This window comes from Nycticebus coucang, chromosome 4, assembly GCF_027406575.1.
Source record: "Nycticebus coucang isolate mNycCou1 chromosome 4, mNycCou1.pri, whole genome shotgun sequence".
Classification (NCBI taxonomy): domain Eukaryota; kingdom Metazoa; phylum Chordata; class Mammalia; order Primates; family Lorisidae; genus Nycticebus; species Nycticebus coucang.
The window spans coordinates 100,312,319-100,329,707 of NC_069783.1; the positions used below are offsets into that span (position 1 = coordinate 100,312,319).

A 17,389-nucleotide genomic window follows, 5' to 3' on the forward strand; every position below is an offset into this window, starting at 1 on the left:
GGGCGGGAGGGTCTCAAGTTGTCTGGGGCTTGGGCCTGGCAAAATCTATGCTGCACAAAGTACGTACAGTTTCAACTCACATTTCCTCGCAACTTCTGTGAAGCATCCAGGGGGCAGTGATTGAGTAATCTGTATTGTCTATAAAGCCACCTTACTTTTGGGGTTGTATGAATATGGCTTAAGAAGTTATACATATGGTACAATTGAAAAAATGCTTCCTAAAATTGTTACCAGATGGATTCATTTGGAAGTTGAGTCATGCTACATTGTCTGAGTACTTTGTCGTGTGATGTTAACTTTATTCTGGAAAAAATAATAATTAGTGGCTGCCTTTTTTTTTTGAGACAGAGTCTCCCTCTGTCACTCTGGGTAGAGTGCCGTGGCATCATAGCTCACAGCAGCCTCAAACTCTTGGGCTCAAGCAGTTCTCTTGCCTCACCCTCCCAAGTAGTTGGGACCATAGGTGCCTCCCATGATGCCTGGCTAGTTTTTATAATTTTAGTAGAGATGAGGTCTCTCTCTTGCTCACGGTGGTCTTAAACTCCTGTGCTCAGGCAGTCCATCTGCCTCGGTTTCCCACAGTGCTAAGATTACAGGTGTGAGCCACTGTGCCCGGCCACAAATGGCATTTGTTAAGGAGTGTGGTTACATGCCAGTTCTGTGCTAAGCAGTTGCACTGTGGGTGCTTGTTTGATGGGAATTTGCCAATTTCTATGTGGATTTTTAATTTTTTATAATGGGAAATTTTAAAATGTTAAGTCTTGAGTCTTGGTGTGCCCATCACTGGCTTCAGTATTACTAGCTCCACTTTCTTCCTATCTCTCTGTTCCCTCCTGGATTAAACTAAGTAAATTCCAAGTGTATGTATGTGTCTAAAATTTTTAGGTAGAATGTACTTTTTTCAAATTGGTTCTGTTTGAGCTTCTTAGTTTTCTTCTAGCTAAGCTAAACAGTCTCAGGTGTGGGACCTTGATATGTTTTTCTTGTCTCCTTTCGGGTTTTAAACATAATTTATGATTTTATGCCTTAACTTAAATAGCTTCTGCTATAGACAAAAGAACTGTCTGTAATTATAACTATTCAAAATTAGTTTTCTTTTTTTTCCACCTTCCCTTCCCCTTCCCCGGGCCCCTCCCCTCCCCTCCCCTCCCCTCCCCTCCTCTCCCCTTCCCTTCCCTTCTCCCTTCTTGCCCTCAGAGGCTGGCTCACATAACCAGGAACACCAAACCTCCCAGGGCTTAAGCTTAGGGAGCTACCTTGATTCACTTGCATTCTTTTAATGTGAATTTTTGTTTTCTTTATATGCTAATGCTCATCATCTTCTCATCTATAAATGAGAGAGCTGGACTAGCTAGCTAGGTGTCATAGTTCTCTATTGGTTTTGTGGTTACTAAAAACAACCGAATAGCAACAATGACAACCAGTGTCAGGGATAGGTGTTGATTGGCAATTGCTGGGGGAGTTAATGACTTCCACCCAGAAAATAATTTGAAAAAAATGTACCCACTGTATTTTGATCTGACCCAATTTGGTGTGACCCTGTGTATGTCCTTTCCTGAAGGCCACCTCTGGAGTGGGAGTAGAGGGTCTGGCCCAGGCTTAGGAGTTACTGCAGCCCCCATTTCCTGCATACTGCCATAGCATCCTGGGCAGGGGCACCCCAACTTCATCCCCCTATGGCAACTGTATGTCCTGGATTTTCTATAACACAGTTTCTTACCTTATTTCCATAAGTACTCCGAATATTTTGAAATTTCAGCATCTTCTGGAAGCAGGCAGAGGAGGTTTAGGGGAAGGGCTTGGTCCCTCTGTTACTGTGCACATGACAGGTGGGCCCGTGTGTCTGGCTGGTGCAGGATGGCTGCCCTCCAGGGTCTTCAGTCAGCTGCCTATGGTTAGGGGCTTCCTGTGCCACACCATCTGTCAGCCTGCCTGCCTATGGAGGGCTGCTGCACTCTTCACTGTCTTGGGATGTCCCCTGGCTCAGCAGGGGACCTCCATGACATTTTGAACATTACCAGAAAAAGGAACTTGTGAATTTTCTTCCCAGGTCAGCCAGTGAGCAGCTGATGAAGGCTGGCCAGCTGCCTCTTGGCCCCAGCGGCCTTCCTGTTTCTAGTTCAGCCACCCCAGCAGTGCTGTTCTCCACCCCAGCTTTCAGGGATCTTTACCAGTCAGACCGCAGGTGACTATTCGAGGGTGACATGGCCCTCTGCTTTCTTTCTATTTTGACTCAAGTGGGAGTTACCCCTGCTGACTTCACTTTTGGATGGCTCTGCTTTGCTCCAGCCTGGAGTTTCTTCCTCAGCCCTCAGAGCCTCTGGTCATAGATAGAAAGCTCCTGGGTGCTGCACACAGGTGGGATCTAGTATAGGGAGTAGTCATAGTGCAGTGTGCAGGGCTGGAGAGCCAGGGCCACGTTCCCCAAAGACCTGAAACCGTGAAAGCTGCTGTTGTCCCCAGACCTGGAGGGCACAACAAGGACAGGGGGGTTCCTGGAGCCCACAAGCAGGGGCTCCCCACTGCTGCTGCAACCGAAGGGAGCCTGAGCCCATGTCCTATTGCTGCTGGGTGCAGCTGGAGCCTGCAGCCCTTGCTGTGGCCACAGATTGGGGCAAGGTGGGTGTGGCAAGGCTTCATACTTCCTCCTACCTCTTAAGGTTGCACCTCTTAGGTTATATGTATAGTTTTATACATATAACTATAAATATGTTGTAAAACTATACATATAACCTAACCCAAAGCCAGTCGGGAGGAGAGGGCCTGGGAGATGGGCTCTTGGGTTTCCAGCCTGGAGGTCCTGGCATCACAGGCCAGTCTGGCACACAGACTTCCAAGAGTGTGGGTAGAATTAAATGACCCAGTGTTTGGCCACCTGGCACGGCATGGGTGGGTAGTGGTGGGTGACGTTCATCTTTTCTGTAGGATCAGTGAAAACAGGCTATCTGGGTAATGTGCCGGTTACGCCAGTCATACTTAGATGCTGAGACAGGAGAATATGGAATAAGTGAAAAGTTTAACACATGGAAAGAAAGGACACAAATTATGCAGCGGCACCTGCGCTCCCATAATGGTTTGTGGACAGCAACATAAGTTTCCAGCGAGGGCACTGCTGTTCTGTCTGGTGTGGGTGTCCTAGGTGGAGGGACAGAGTCTGGACTGTCCATTCCTGTCAGGCAGCAGACAAAAGGGTTCATGTTGCAGACGCAGAGCTCCTGTGTAGGCCCGTGCTGGGTTGAGGAGAGGCTGGCATCGGCTGCCGGCTAACAAGATCCAAGCTGCGGCAAACCGGCTTGGTGCATCTGTTCAGCCCCCACTTGTCTTCTCCTCTCGGAAGGCTCTGTGTGGCCTGGATGCTGGCGCACCCAGCTCCCTGGTTTGCCTCTGTAACTTTCCTCCTTGTCCTTGCCAGCTGTGCTCAGAGGAGCTGCCACAGTGGCAGTAACAGGAATCACCTTGGGCTCTCTGAAGCCAGAGAGGAATTTGTCCCAAGGACAAGGTATCCCAGGAGAATGATTTTGGCAGGTCTCTGAGACTGGGTCCTGGGCTTGGAGAGGGCATTAGGGAACCTAGAAAGCCCCCTTCTCAGCTCTGGCCCTCTATACCTTACAGATCAGCTGTCCCTCTCCCAGCACAGGTGGTGGAAAGTGACCTCCATTAACGGTGTGGAGGAGTGTGCATCACAGAGGCTGGGATCTTCTGGGTCTGTTCTCCATTCTACCCTTCAAGGAGAAGCTTCTTTGGCCCAGTTTGGTCCGCTGCTCACTCTCACCAAATCTGTTGACCATCTTCCCCCGGGTGGTGGCGATGTGTAAAAACACTCCTGTCCTGTGCATGGGGGCTGGGGAAGGGCCCTGGCCGTGGTGGTGGGGTTGGTTCTGGGCGGTCTCCCAGCAGGGATCTACCCGCAGAGCAGACTTTTCCATAGTAATGGGGGATGCTGGCGGCTGTGCCAGCTAAAGGTGCACATTAGCTGGAGCGTCTCCATGTTTCTCTGTAGATAGCAATTAATGCCCTTATTACTGTACTAGTTGTGTGTGTCAATTGGAATAATGGTTATTTTTAAAAAGAGCTTTTAAAAATATGCTCTAATTATATATTCTTTTAAACTCAGAAATCTCATTTCATTTTTATATAATTTGAGAATAAATTTTGTTAAGAATCAATAGTAAAATTTGTTTGTTAGAATCAGTCCTGAAGAAAACAAACAAGATCTAAACTCAGGGCTTTTAAATCTTTTTGTATAATACTAAGTTAATTAAAGGGGACATATTAAGCTGATTGCCTTTAACTTATCAGAATGTGGCTGTTTCTCCAGGTACCCCTACCAAGTGGTGGGCTGTAGCATCCAGCCAAACTTGGTCCCCTGGGCCTAGTGCAGCCTGGCTGAGGGCTGTGCATGGGTTCAGCCCTGTGGTGGCTGGGAAGGGAGACTTGTTCTCACCCATGGAACGTGTGCAGGTGGAGGAGGGGAGGAAAGAGCTAGAATTTTATTCCACTAATAAGGCAGCTTTTGAAGTTGGCTTCCTGGTTAGCCCATGACTTTGAACGCAAACTCATATATATATATACAGTAATTCCTAGTGGGGATTTTGCTTTGTGGAGTTCCCTTTCGGATTAATTACTTTAGCTATAGGAAAGGAGGAACTAATAGTGTGTGTGTGTGTGTGTGTGTGTGTGTGTGTGTGTGTGGCCACAGCTCTCTCATGTTGTATACACTTCAACTCCCCTCTCTCTCATGTTGTATACACAACCACATATTTCTCAACTTGGGGAATTCTCTGGACCCCACATGTTTGTGCCGCCTCCACTATTTAATTCAGGTCTGCTCTATTTGTTCAGTTTTGTCTCTTCCCTGGTATGTGGCATTATTTTAACCATATTTTGGATGCACTAGAAATGAAGCATGCCTTTTTTTCTTTAAATTTCTACTTATAAGATTAATCAAGAATAATAAATATTTATTGTAGAATATTTGGAAGGTTTTTAAGGTGAAATTTTTAGTATTAAGACCTTTGCTTCTCAGTATATAGATTGAGTTGGAGCTTGTTAGTTATAAATATTTAGATAGCTATCATATTTATTGCCATAATGTGGTTTTTATATTTACATACATTTATGTAAAGGACACCCCCCCACACACAGACACACTTTCAGTTAATCTGGGTTAAAATTCTGATGTTCATGTTCAAAAACTACTTTTCCGTCATGCCCTTCATTGTATCTAAAAGGATATTGAATAAGGTAATAGCTTATCTTGTCATCTTAACCTGGGCACCATGGAGAGTGGAAGAGGTGCTGTTCATAAAGAGCTGTCATAAATCAGAGTGTGTGGTCCTTGTAATGGTTTGACTGTGTCCCCCCAAATTTGTATGTCAAGATCCCTCCCCACAAGGAGGCATTAGGAAGTGGGGCTTCTGGGAGTTGATCAGGTCCATGAGGAGGGAGCCCCCATTAATGGTATTAGTGCCCTTATGAAAGAGACCCCAAAGAGCTCCCTTGCCCCTTCTGCCCCATGAGGATACAGTGAGAAGGCACCATTTGTAAACGAGGTTCTTTGCTATGCAGCTGAGGCACTCACCAGATATCAAATCTGCTGGCACCTTGCTTTTGGCCTTCCAGCCCCCAGAACTGTGAGAAATAACATCTGTGGTTTATAAGCCACCCACCCAGTCTGTGGTATTTTGTTCCAACAGTCCAAAGGGACAGTGATAGTCACTCATCCTTGAATGATTGACCCTCTCATTTCTCATTGTCTAGTCCAGCCTTTGTCTCTCACCTGGCCATGGGCCTCTTGTGCTTCTGCTTCCAGACTTTTCTCCTTCCCATTCTCCTCTTCTGTTGCTGCTGGCCTTGGCTTGTGGAAATCCAGACCTAATTGTTTCACTTCTCTCCTTATAAACATTTTGTTTTTCATTTCCTGGAGGCTCCTTTGTGTTATTAAATGGCTGTTAGTATCTGACCTTCACCTTTGTCCACTCAGCCCTTTTAAACTGCTTGAACACTATGTCTCTGGTTACCCCCAACCAGGCTGTGCGCTTTCCCCCCTCCCTGCCTCTACAGGCATTGTCGCTCCCGCCTGGACAGCCGCCTTCTGCCACCTCCTCCACCTTCACCAAATAACATCTCCCCTTTGAGGACTTCCAGTTTCTCCCAGCGAGGATTAGTGGCTCCATCCTTGGCCTTCCCTTATTTCATGCATGTCTGTGTCTTAATGCTCCTATACCTATTCCTGAGCGACAGTATAGCCTGGTCATGAAGATCTGGTTCGGTGGCATGATTCAGTTTTACCATCTGAAAAATGGGGACAACTGCAGTTTTATAGCAGAGCTCTTAGGCTTATAAAGAGTGGTGCGTGAGAAGTACAGAGCTTATTGCTTGGCAAGTGATGACCCTGCATTTTATGTCATCCCTGATGAAGCTGCTGCCTCTCTGCGGTATAATAATTTGTCCACGTGTTTTTTTCTCCAGCTGGAATGAGCCTGTGATAGGACTCAGGCTCATGGGGGATTTGCTGAGTGGGCTGGTTTACGTATGTGTGTACTCTTCCCTGCTTATTTCTTGCTGAAAGTGCTTTTAACTGAGATAAGGTACGTAGAGCTGTCAGTTTCTTTGCCGTGCAGTTGAGAATGCCTGAAGCCCACCAGGTTCCTCAAGCAGAGAGAGGGGCCTGATATCCCAGGGTTAGGGTCTGTCCCTTTTCTCCCCTTGTTCTTACTCTGACTGTGAGAAGTTGCTTTCAAGTTTCTATCAAAGTCGGACCCTGTCACCAATTTCTTCACTGCCCGCGCTCTCCAGAGGAGGAGGGTCTGGCCCTCACGATGGACCTTCGTTTTGGTCAAAAAGGATGGTTTACCGTTCACATCCCTCTGGTGGCCTCCCACCATCGCAAAGGGACCAGTGATCTGTCTTCTGTGCCGCCAAAATCTCCCTAAAGCTAATTCTCCCTCCACTTCAGGTGATAGTTGGGTTGAAGACTTGAGAAGAAAAGGTCTATATCCTCAACACTTTTCTTAAAGCTAAGTTAAATTCTATAGGAGGAGTGCCGGCTACATAAATTGTTCTGTGTTCCCATCCGTCCACTCTTGGATTCCATGAATAGGTAGTGTCTGATTTTAATACTTTTTCTTCTGATTACTTTGATAGAACACTTTTGTTTTCTTGACCAATTTAGCTCTCCTTACACAACATCAAATGGTAGGACCTGATCTTTCGGAGAGTACAGGGATCCCACTTGTGAAGTCATTTGGCATAGAGGGCTGTGGCTGTCAGTGGAGGGGAGCTGCGTCAGAGGACAAGAGCAGGCTGCATATGTTGGTTATGCTGTGGGTTCAGCTTTGATGGCAGCAAGACATGTGTGTCCCAGAGCTGGCTTCACATTATGAGGTCTGACAATTTAGTTCACAAACTTGCCACCGTGTGCTTACATTGGCAGCACTATACAAGTAGCTTGATAAGGTTTCATAACCTTGGTATATCAGGGTCTCACAGTTGTGTTCTTGTGGATGTGTATGCGTGTCTTGCTGAGTGACGTTCGTTATTGTGTGCCAATGAGAGAATGTCGGAGCTTGAATTAGAGCAAAGAACAAACACTTGTAAATTTCTTCTTAAGCTTGGTGTGAAATCAGGGATGTGTTAGTTCAAGTTTATGAGGTTAATGCCATGAAGAAAAGAGCAGTGTACAAATGGATTAAATGTTTTTCTGAGGGAAGAGAAAGTGTCACTCATGAAGAGAGGTCAGGGCAACCAGGAATGAGCAGAACTGATGAAAACATTGCAAACATTTGTTGAATTGTGCGTCAAAATCGTTGTCTGTGAGAAACAGAGCAGAACAAGTAAACATCCATAGAGAGACAGGAAAATTTTAACTTGAAATCTTGACCAACAACTCATGGCTCTTGCATCATGGCAGTGCACCAGCTTGTGTGGCACTGTCTGTGAGGGAGTTTTTGGCCAGTAAACAAATAACTGTATTGGAACACCCTCTCTACTCACCTGATCTGGTCTCTAATGACTTTTTTCTTTACTCAAAGATAAAGGACATATTGAAAGGAAGACATTTTGATGATATTCAGGAAATCAAGGATAATACAATGACACCTCTAGTGCCCGTTCCAGGAAAAGAGTTCCAAAATTGCTTTGAAGGGTAGTCTTAGGTGCTGGCATTGATGCATAGCTCCCCAAGAGGAGTAATTTGAAGGTGACTGTTGTGATATTCAGCAATGAGAATGTAGCACTTTTTCTAGGATGAGCGATGAACTTAATTGTCAGACCAGGTATTTGCATTTATATCTGACTGTCCTAACTGAAAAGGCTGCTTTTGGTGGGCATGGGGAGTGTGTGTGCAGTTAGTCCTGGCTGTTGTCCTTCTCAGCTTGGTGAAGGTGGGAGCTAAATGTTTACTTCAGGTGTCATAACAAGCCCATTTGCAGATGAATTTGCAACAGGTAGGCTTTAAGCTGCTCCTATGACCCAGCCCCTTTTCGGATATTTGGCATATATTCGGATATTCCATAATTATGGAATGAGGTTCATGGGGAAGCTGCCTTGTTGGAGCTTGTAAGCAAGTAAGAGTTGTAGAAAGCCTGAGCCCCCAAAAGGGGGTCTTAGCATTTTCTCAAGTTCTGCTTTGGTTTGTGCTGAAGCAGCTGAGGGAGCCCACTGAGTCTGTGTCTCAGCCGCTCTTGAATTAGCACCAAAAAGGTGGCAAGCCTTAATGTTGAGTTTGCATCTCATTCCAGATGATACTAATCATTTGAAACTGCAGAGTTGTTCTGAGTGCTGTTTGTGACCTAGCTGGAGCTAGTGGGGGTCCCACCTTCTCCTCCCTTGGGAAGCCTCCTGAGCATCCCTAGAGGAACCTTCCCCAAGCTTCCCTGTCCCCTGAGATTGTGTGGTAGGGTCAGTGAAAGGCGGAGCTAGTCATTGCATTTCGCCCATGTTCTGGGATAGTGCTGTGAAGCTTGTACAGAATGTGCTTTTTTATTTAGGGTAAAAATAGCTCAATGCAAAGTAGACTGACCCAGTCTTTGTCATCCACATCCACCTGCTTGTGGCACTGTCCACAGCTGTCACACGTTAGCTTATGTAGTGTCTCCATGGTAGCTGCATTACTACTGGAGGTGGCTATTAGTGGGGAATCTTGGTGTATTTTATCCACCTGGTTCCTTTGAGGATCGTCAAATATGTTAGTGCGAAAAAACTCAATAAATATTCCAGATAATAGCCCTACATAAATACGTTCAGATTACAACTTTTCTCTAGTAAAAGATTAAAAATGAGTGAGACAGCAGGTAGCCTGTTCTGGAGCTGGCCACTGCTGGGCTTTCCCACAGAGGGGATTAATGGCTGGGAATAAGGGCTTTTCTTCTTAGAAACATGGGAGTCCTTTCTCTTCTGCCTTTGTAGTACCACCTTGTAACAGTGAGACTATGGATGTGTTTGGAATTTGAAAGACAGAAGCTAGAGTGCCATTGCTTTTCCAGGTCAGCCATAACCAGCTGTTCCTCCCCCCAGCCCCCAGCTGGGCAGCAGTTCTCTTCTGTGGCCTGGTTGGTAACATGGCATGACATCTGGCGATGATGAAGTTCAGTTTCATTCAGGAAAGGGTGGACTGTGTTATTTTTAAGACATGTAAATTTCACCATCCCTGTTTTTCCCCACCTACCAGTGGCATTCCCAGGGAGCAGTATTTTCGCCAGTGATCAGACTCACCTTATCATCTGGGCATGGGGTGAAACAGGAAGAGAGGGATTAATATCTGTGTATGTCAAACTGTTTAAAACAACTTTTTCGGGTCTGTAAGTTTTATTGATGTGAAGGGGTGTGCCTGAAACTGCTCAGACACGCAAAAGGATGGCACAGCCCCCTCCCAGGATGTGCATGTAGGGGGTTTTCAGGTCTTTGTAGGAAAGTGTAATGCCCTTCTATCATTTCTATAATAATCCCATTTAAATCGAGCATGTCTGTGGTCACGAGGTTATAAATGCTTTCCCTAAAAGATCCTTGTTGAGTTGAAACTATAGCACTGTTGAGATAGTGAGTGAAGGGAAGGAAGAATTTGCCCCTGGAGGGACGTTGTAGCCCTCTGCTCTGGGCCTGTGGTCCAGGTGCTGTCCAGGCCCATGTTTCCAACATTTACTGTTTCTGCATGTTTATAATATACACAAAGAGTATATCCTAGTGTCTCTCGCATAGGATATGTGTGTAAAGTTAGGAAACGTGAACGTATTTATGCAGCCTCGGAATTCAGAATGCTTTCTGAAGCAGGCAGCTGGTTCCTTAGAGTGTCGTTGGGAGCCTAAGATGGCTGAGATGTTTGTATCCAAGCTCCAAAAGAACCAGGGGATGGCGTCTCCCTTCCCGCTAAGGATCCTAGTTGGGAGCTTCCTCAGATGTCTGTGGACATAGCAGGAAGTGATACTCCTGGTGTTGTCACGTGGGTGTAATTGCTATTATTCAAAAAGATACACTTAAAACAGTCCAGAGTGACAGGATCACAAGGCAGCCCATAGGAAATCCTATTTTAATACTGCCTGCTTAGTTCTTCTCCTAACCTGAGTAGACCCGCAGATGGGTTTCCCACCAGGAATGTAAGGGAAATGGTCTAATCTCAAATAGCACACGTAGAGTACAGGGTGTGTGATTGCGTCTCAGCTACCCGAGGGCAGCCCAGGTCCTTCCCCGTGGGCCTGGGGCATCTCTGCATGAGATCGGGTTTGCCTTGTGTTTTATAAGCAAAAACCTGGGGAACCTGATCACACCCAAAGTGTCACTCTGGAGGTTGGGTGAAGGATGCTTAATTCCTGTTAAGTGCTGTGTGTACCTGTTCTTACCTGCTGTGAAGAAAGTAAATATAGCTGTTAGTGGGCAGTGTTTTCTGTATAGATGATGCTCCTGGGAGACACATGTTATTTAACTTGGGCCAGCCCATCACTTGCACTGATCACTTTTTGCCTTTTTTTTTTTTTTTTTTTGCGTCTTTTCATAGATGTGTGTGTGTCCACTCTTCATCTGTCGATTTTCTCATTTGCCTTCTGCTTTATTCTCACATCCCTTCCCCAGCACATCTCTCTATCACTTAATTAATCCATTCATCCAGCCAGCCTTGTATTGATCATCTGTTCTTTTGAGGGCACCGTGATTAATGTTGTAGACTGAATGATAAATTGCAAACAATCCCAGCACCCAGCACAGGGAAGAAAAACATGTGTACAAACGGCTCTGATAAACAAATGGGATTTATTCTGCATCTGGGCAGTAACAATAGTGATCATTGACTGAGCATGTGCCGTGTGCCAGGCCCAGCTCTGAGCACTGATTATTGCACCAGCCCTGGGAGTGTTGGCCTGGGCTGGTCCGTCAAGTCTGTGTTCTTGGAGACCTGACCTCTGCTTTAGTCTTGTGTCAGCTCCTGTTTAGGCATGAAATACCAGGTGGGTTCCTTTAGCTCAGAGCTTTGGCCATACATTTGGGAAAAGGTGGTGATGCCGATCTTACAGGTTGTCAGAGTGAAATTAAATCCATTTGTAAAGGTGTCTGCGGTGACGTCTCAGGGTGAAGCTTGGTAAGTGCTGTGTCTGCCTATGGTGGCTGTGGCCTGGCCCTTCGGGGTCCCAGGCCCTTTCTCCCCATCTCGCCACTGTCTTTAGTATCTCTGCCTCCTACAGGCCTGGCACTGCTGCCCTGCTCCCTCTGGCTTCCTTCCTACTGCCTCTCCTGGGCCAGTGGCTTCCTGCCTCTGCCGCTCCTCCCCTCATGGCTGGGGCAGGATCCTGGCCGCTGCTGCTGGGCTTCCTCACTTCTTCAGTGTGGGGATAACTGTGCCTTCCCAGTAGGACTGTCATCAGACCCAGAGCAGGGCATGCTGCAGTGCTTTCTGACTGTGGAAATAAGCCTGTGCCCTGCCATCCCCTCACCTACCCTTTGCTGCAACAACTCCTCTGCCCTGCTCTGGCCCTGCCGGGGACATGGTGGCAACAGGCAGCCGCCAACACTTCTCTTTGCCTTTCCTGACCTTAGCCCTCTATCACTTGCTACGTTTCTCTTTTCTGGGTCAATTTTCTTTATACCAAAGAAAGTTCAGCTGGGTACCATGGAAGCTTCTAGACACAGCCTCAGCGTGGGCGCAGTTTTACCTCTAGGCTCAGACTGACTCTTCCACCTGCAAATGCAACAGACTGAATATTTGTGTCCCCAGAAATTCTCATGGTGAAGCCCTGTAGTGGATTTGGAGAGGGCCCCTCAGAGGAGGTAGGAGGTAGTTAAGGGTAAGTGAGGATAAGGCCCCCCTGGAGGAGACACCAGAGAGCTCACTCTACCCAGGGAGGACCCAGGCAGAAGGCAGCCCTTGATAGAGTCTGCCTGCACCTTGATCTTGGATTTACAGTCTCTGGGACCATGAGAAATAAACGTCTATTGTTTAAGTCCCCCAGTCTGTGGAATTTTGTTTCAGCTGCCTGAGCTGATAAGGGAGAGAAGATGCCACCTCATGAGATGTTCAGGTGTGCCAGTGACCATTCCACCCTGCTCATGGGGACGTCCCCACCAGCCAGGATCCTTCATGCCAGTACGCCAGGCCCTGCTCTTTTTTCTGTGATGACACTGAGAGCCTAGGATGAGAAGATGAAGACCAGCGTCCTCAATTTTTGTTTTAATTTTGACCTATGCCGGTGTTGTAAGATGACCTTACTCTGAGACACAGGTAGACCCTGATCATATGTACCTGGCCTTGCTGCTGGCCTTTTGCCCTTCAGCTCATATGCCACAGCCAAGGACAAGTCATAGGGGGTGTGCCTCCTTCCCAGTTGGATCTGCTCATGTTGGATGCAAAAGTGAGGGCCCTGGCTTTGAAGAGATTTCTCACATTTGACTTTATTTTCACTTTGAATTACTGTAGGGAATTAGAAGTGGGAGGTTGGGAGGAAGGAGACCAATTCTGAATAAAATGAGTTTTTTCATCAGTTACGTGAATCGAAGACGAAAGTTAGAAAGCCTAGGTAAGATTGCTGTCATGAGTTTAAGGGATTTTTGTGTCTTAGAAACTTCCATATCCATAAAATGGTTTTTGGTAAAGTTCAAGCCACTGCTTAAAAGTTAAGAGGCGAGGGAAATTCTGTTCTCCATTTCTGTCAACTCCAATTAGATTATGATTTTTTAATCTTTTTTCTGTGCTTAGGTTCTTTTTCTCTCTCTGGTTTGTATACTTGTACTTATTTCAAATGAACCTTTTTCTCGTTCAGAATAGATATCTTGAAACTTACCTCCATCTCCTCTTGAGGTCTGACAGTTAAGTTCTTGAACTCATCCTAGAGAAAGTGCTACATACCTCATTGGTGAAAATCACTGCGTTCATCAGATGGGTCAGAACTTTGAAGGTGACTGTAGTGATGACATTCAGCAGTGAGGTATGTAGCACTGTTTCTGGGATAAGTTTGGTGACTTAATTGTCTGACTTCATGTATCTATAGTTGCACTGTGTTACAAATACCACGTATTACTATTGTTAAGTTTATATGATGTTTCTCTTGGCTAATGCAGAACTTACCTGGTCCACGGTACCTTTTAAGGCTGTTTTTTCATTTTCTGATTTCTTTATCCATTAGATGCATGATTTCTTTTGTTTCCTTCCATTCTTTTTCTTTACTCTTAAATAGCATAAATCAGTTATAAAGCACAGTAATTCTATATTCTGCTTTAAGACAAAAGCCATCTGTGTTAATTTTCTTGTGTGTCTGCCAGAGTAAGACTAGTTAGGGCAGGGGATCTCTTATCTGCTGGTTTGGGACCTTAAGAATTTATTCTGGTTGAGCTCATTGCTTCAGAATTCTAAACAAGTGGACAATTTCACTGTTGTCCATCTGATGCTTACTTTTTTGCCAGTCTCTGACTCCTGCAGCCTTCCCTGTGCGTGGACTGTTCCTGCACCTGAGTGGGTCCTGCCCACCTTCCTCAGCTGATTGACAGGCACCTGTGGACCCCTTTTAATGCTGGGGCAAGGCCGGGGTTGTAGTTGCCTGTGGCATTTGAACCCAGGTATTTAAATTTTTTCTAATGAGAAAAAAATAACTGTACTTCTTTTGATATACGTAAGAGGGCTTTCTGATGGGAATAATTCTCTTGCTACATAACATCCTTATAGGGGAAGCAAATCTGGCCCAAGGAACAAGTTGTGAAAGCACTTTCTGTCCATCTCAGTCTGCTGGTAAGGATCAAGCCCTATAGTTTGTGGTTCTCAGACTTGGATTTGCTCCAGATCAGTGGGAAGGCTCTTTAAGACACAGATGGCGGCTCGGCGCCTGTGGCTCAAGTTGCTAAGGTGCCAGCCACATACACCTGAGCTGGTGGGTTCGAATCCAGCCTGGGGCCTGCCAGACAACAATGACGGCTGCAACCAAAAAAAAAAAAAAAAAAGCTGGGCGTTGTGGCGGGCCCCTGTAGTCCCAGCTACGTGGGAGGCAGGGGCAGGAGAATCACTTGAGCCCAGGAGTTGGAGGTTGCTGTGACCTGCGATGCCATGGCACTCTACTCAGGGTGACAGCTTGAGGCTCTGTCTCAAAAAAAAAAAAAAAAAAAAAAAAAAGACACAGATGGCTGCCTCCTCACCCTGATTCTGCTTCTGCAGTCTGGAGAGGGGCCAAATAATTAGCATTTCTAGAAGTCCTCAGGTGGTACCTGTACTGGTCAGAGCACCACTGCCCTCACCACCAGATGATGAAGAACAGATTGGATATGAGTATGAGTGATTTTGTAACTAAATTTCCACAAACAGATACAGAATTTTGCTTTCACTGAGAACTTGGAGGAGAAGGTGAATCAGGGCCTAACACTGCAGTGTATTCACACCTTGAGAGCAAAGGAACAGAACTGGCTTGTATCTTCAAAGCATCTTAATCTTTATTGCTTCTGTGTGAAATGTTATTTCCTGTTTGTAAAATGGCAAGAATTAAAAGTTGATCTGTGAGCTAAAAATACGGTAAAGCATTTCTTCTTCATCAAAGCCCATAAATAGATTTGAACATTGAGACATTAAAAAAAAAAAAAAAAAACCATTGCCATACTCATTCTATTTATGTAAAAAAAAAAATACATTAAAAAATAGTAGGTTTGTCATTAGAATCTGTTGATCAGATTAAAATGACACTCGTTTGTTGACTTCCTGTAGCTTTCATAATTAATTACCCACCACCTATTTTTAGTAGATCTCGCCTGGCTGACTCAAAGCGGGAACTGGTGCAGAGAACTGGGCTTCTGGATGCTGTAGACTGGTACATGGCGGGCTCCTGGGATGCAGATGTTCTTCTCTGGTGTGCACCTTGACGGGGAGGGCCTGAGACCAGCCACATCCTGAAAGGAGCCACAGCTGTGTCCCTGTTTCCCGCTCCCCATGGGAAGTGCGCCAGGCAGTGTGTGCACTCCAGTCATCCTCATCTCAGGTGAAGGTGCTCAGCACCCGGGGGCGCCCTTGCAGCCTCTGCTTCTGTTCTGGTCTCACCTGGGGGAGGAGTGTGTGTGAGTGGTGCTTGTCCTTAAGCAGGCTGCACCTCTTTCTTTAAAGCTGCCCCTTTCGTCGTCTGGCCACCAGCCGATGGAGGGAGGCAAAATCTAGGTGTGGTGTTGGCCTCTGAGTTGTGCATGAGGAAGGGTCTGGCTGGTCAGCCCTGGTACCCATCTGAATGGTGAGGACAGCCTTCACCCACAGGCTTACCAGGAGACCAGCCAGAACCCCTCTCTCTTCCCTTTTACCCCATCCACATACATACACACAGCCCTAGGATAGTGCTCTTGGCCGTAGAACAGATGGGATTGGACAACACCCAGGGCTCTTGCTACTGGAAACTGGGCCACTGGAAAGGTTCTAGGACAATGTAAGGAAGTAGTGGTTAATGCTTGTGTAAGCTGGTTTGAGACCCCTGTGGCCCTGGGCCCACTGAGCTGCACCCTCATTTTCTCTTTTGTTAAGAACAAAGATTAGAACAGAAAAGCTTTAATCCTTCCTTGCAGGATTTAAATTCTGGTAATTTGCAAGAAAACATTGATTTCACCTAGAAAATCCTGAGGAAGTGATATGAATTACAGCCACACTGGTAAGAAATTGGTCATTTTTTACCTTTCCCAGGTAACCTCTGTGCCTTCAATAGTTTTTTCTCTGGAGGAATAGCCAACTGGTCTGGAGAAGGCGTGGTGAATTTCAGGGTGGCTATTTGGGTAGAATGTCTGTGGCGTTCAGCACTTTACAACAACGGTAGAGAGTTCACCCGTGTCCCCAACCCATCCTCACCAGCCAGGGTGCTGAGCGGTTTCCTTTGCGTATTGTGTTTGTCTTATTCTTGTCGCGTATTTCTGTGTGGTTTATTGCACATTTATAGAGTGCTGTGATGCGTTCATTTAAACTTGTCTAGAGTAAGGAGCATTTCCGATTGATTGGCTTTGATCACAGTGACCTCTGTACGTGCTTGATACAGTGTTCAATTTTTCTACTTTGATAATTCAGGCAAATCAGTGGCGAGCACTTCCCTCAGAGCTTATGAGTCATGTCTGTAATTTGATCTGTGTAAAAATGACACAGCTGCTGTTGGTGGTTGTGTTTTGATAGGCCACTAAATGTTTTTTTATCTGTCGTGTATTTAACATCTGAATACATTCTCAAGATTTTGTCAGGTGGACTGATTATTCTTTTGGGGAGGAGTGGAACTCAAGCTGTCAAACCTTTTTTTTTTTTTTTTTTGAACTATATTAAAAAAACAAAAGGAAAAGGCTTAACGTGCTATTGGTTGATTCCAAAAATCAAGCTGATGAGTTAGGCGAGTGTCCTGGATCCTGTACAGACTTGTCTGAGCCCTTCCAGCCCCGTCTTGGTGACTCTACAGATAGATCAGATTTTGAAAACTCTGGGTTCCCATCTCTGCCTCACCACTTAGTAGCTGTGTGAGGCACAACTCTCCTGGGCAGAGAGTTGCTTTATTTTCCTTCATGGTTTGTAGATTGGTAGTTTTTAAAGGCCCTTCAAGCTATCATGTTTTACAATGCTTTTGATTCTCTGTAAGATAGAATCATAGATTGACTTATCCAGCTTTAGCAGTTGCCAAAGACCAATCGTATTTCATCAAAGCCCTCATAGATTATTTTTGAAGGGAATCCCAGGTGTTGATTTCTGTCATTTGTAAATACTATAGTATTTCAGCAATTATTTCTTTTTAAAAAAAAAAATTCAGATTAATATAAGGGTACAAACCATTAAGTTGCACGATTTACAAATGTAAGGTTAAAGTTGGAGTTGTAGAACTCCCTTTCCCCTCCCCCCTCCTTTTTTCTCTCTCTGCCCCCTCCCCTGTCCCTTTCCCCCTTCCTTTCCCCTCTCCTATTTCACCTCCCTTTCTCCCCTCCCCTT

General features: G+C 45.7%; 1 protein-coding gene across 3 annotated transcripts in view; it reads left to right on the forward strand.

Annotated features, from left to right (window-relative positions):
- Positions 1-17,389, forward strand: part of NCK2 (NCK adaptor protein 2) — a 143,060-nt gene that overhangs the window by 25,182 nt on the left and 100,489 nt on the right. Inside the window, exon 1 of one of the 3 annotated variants that reach the window (XM_053588618.1) lies at positions 15,415-15,434. The exons of the other annotated variants lie outside the window; for them this stretch is intronic. The gene's annotated coding sequence lies outside the window, so the exon portion shown is untranslated. Of the gene's footprint in view, positions 1-15,414; positions 15,435-17,389 lie in introns of those variants that run through there. 3 annotated transcript variants of the gene reach the window in all.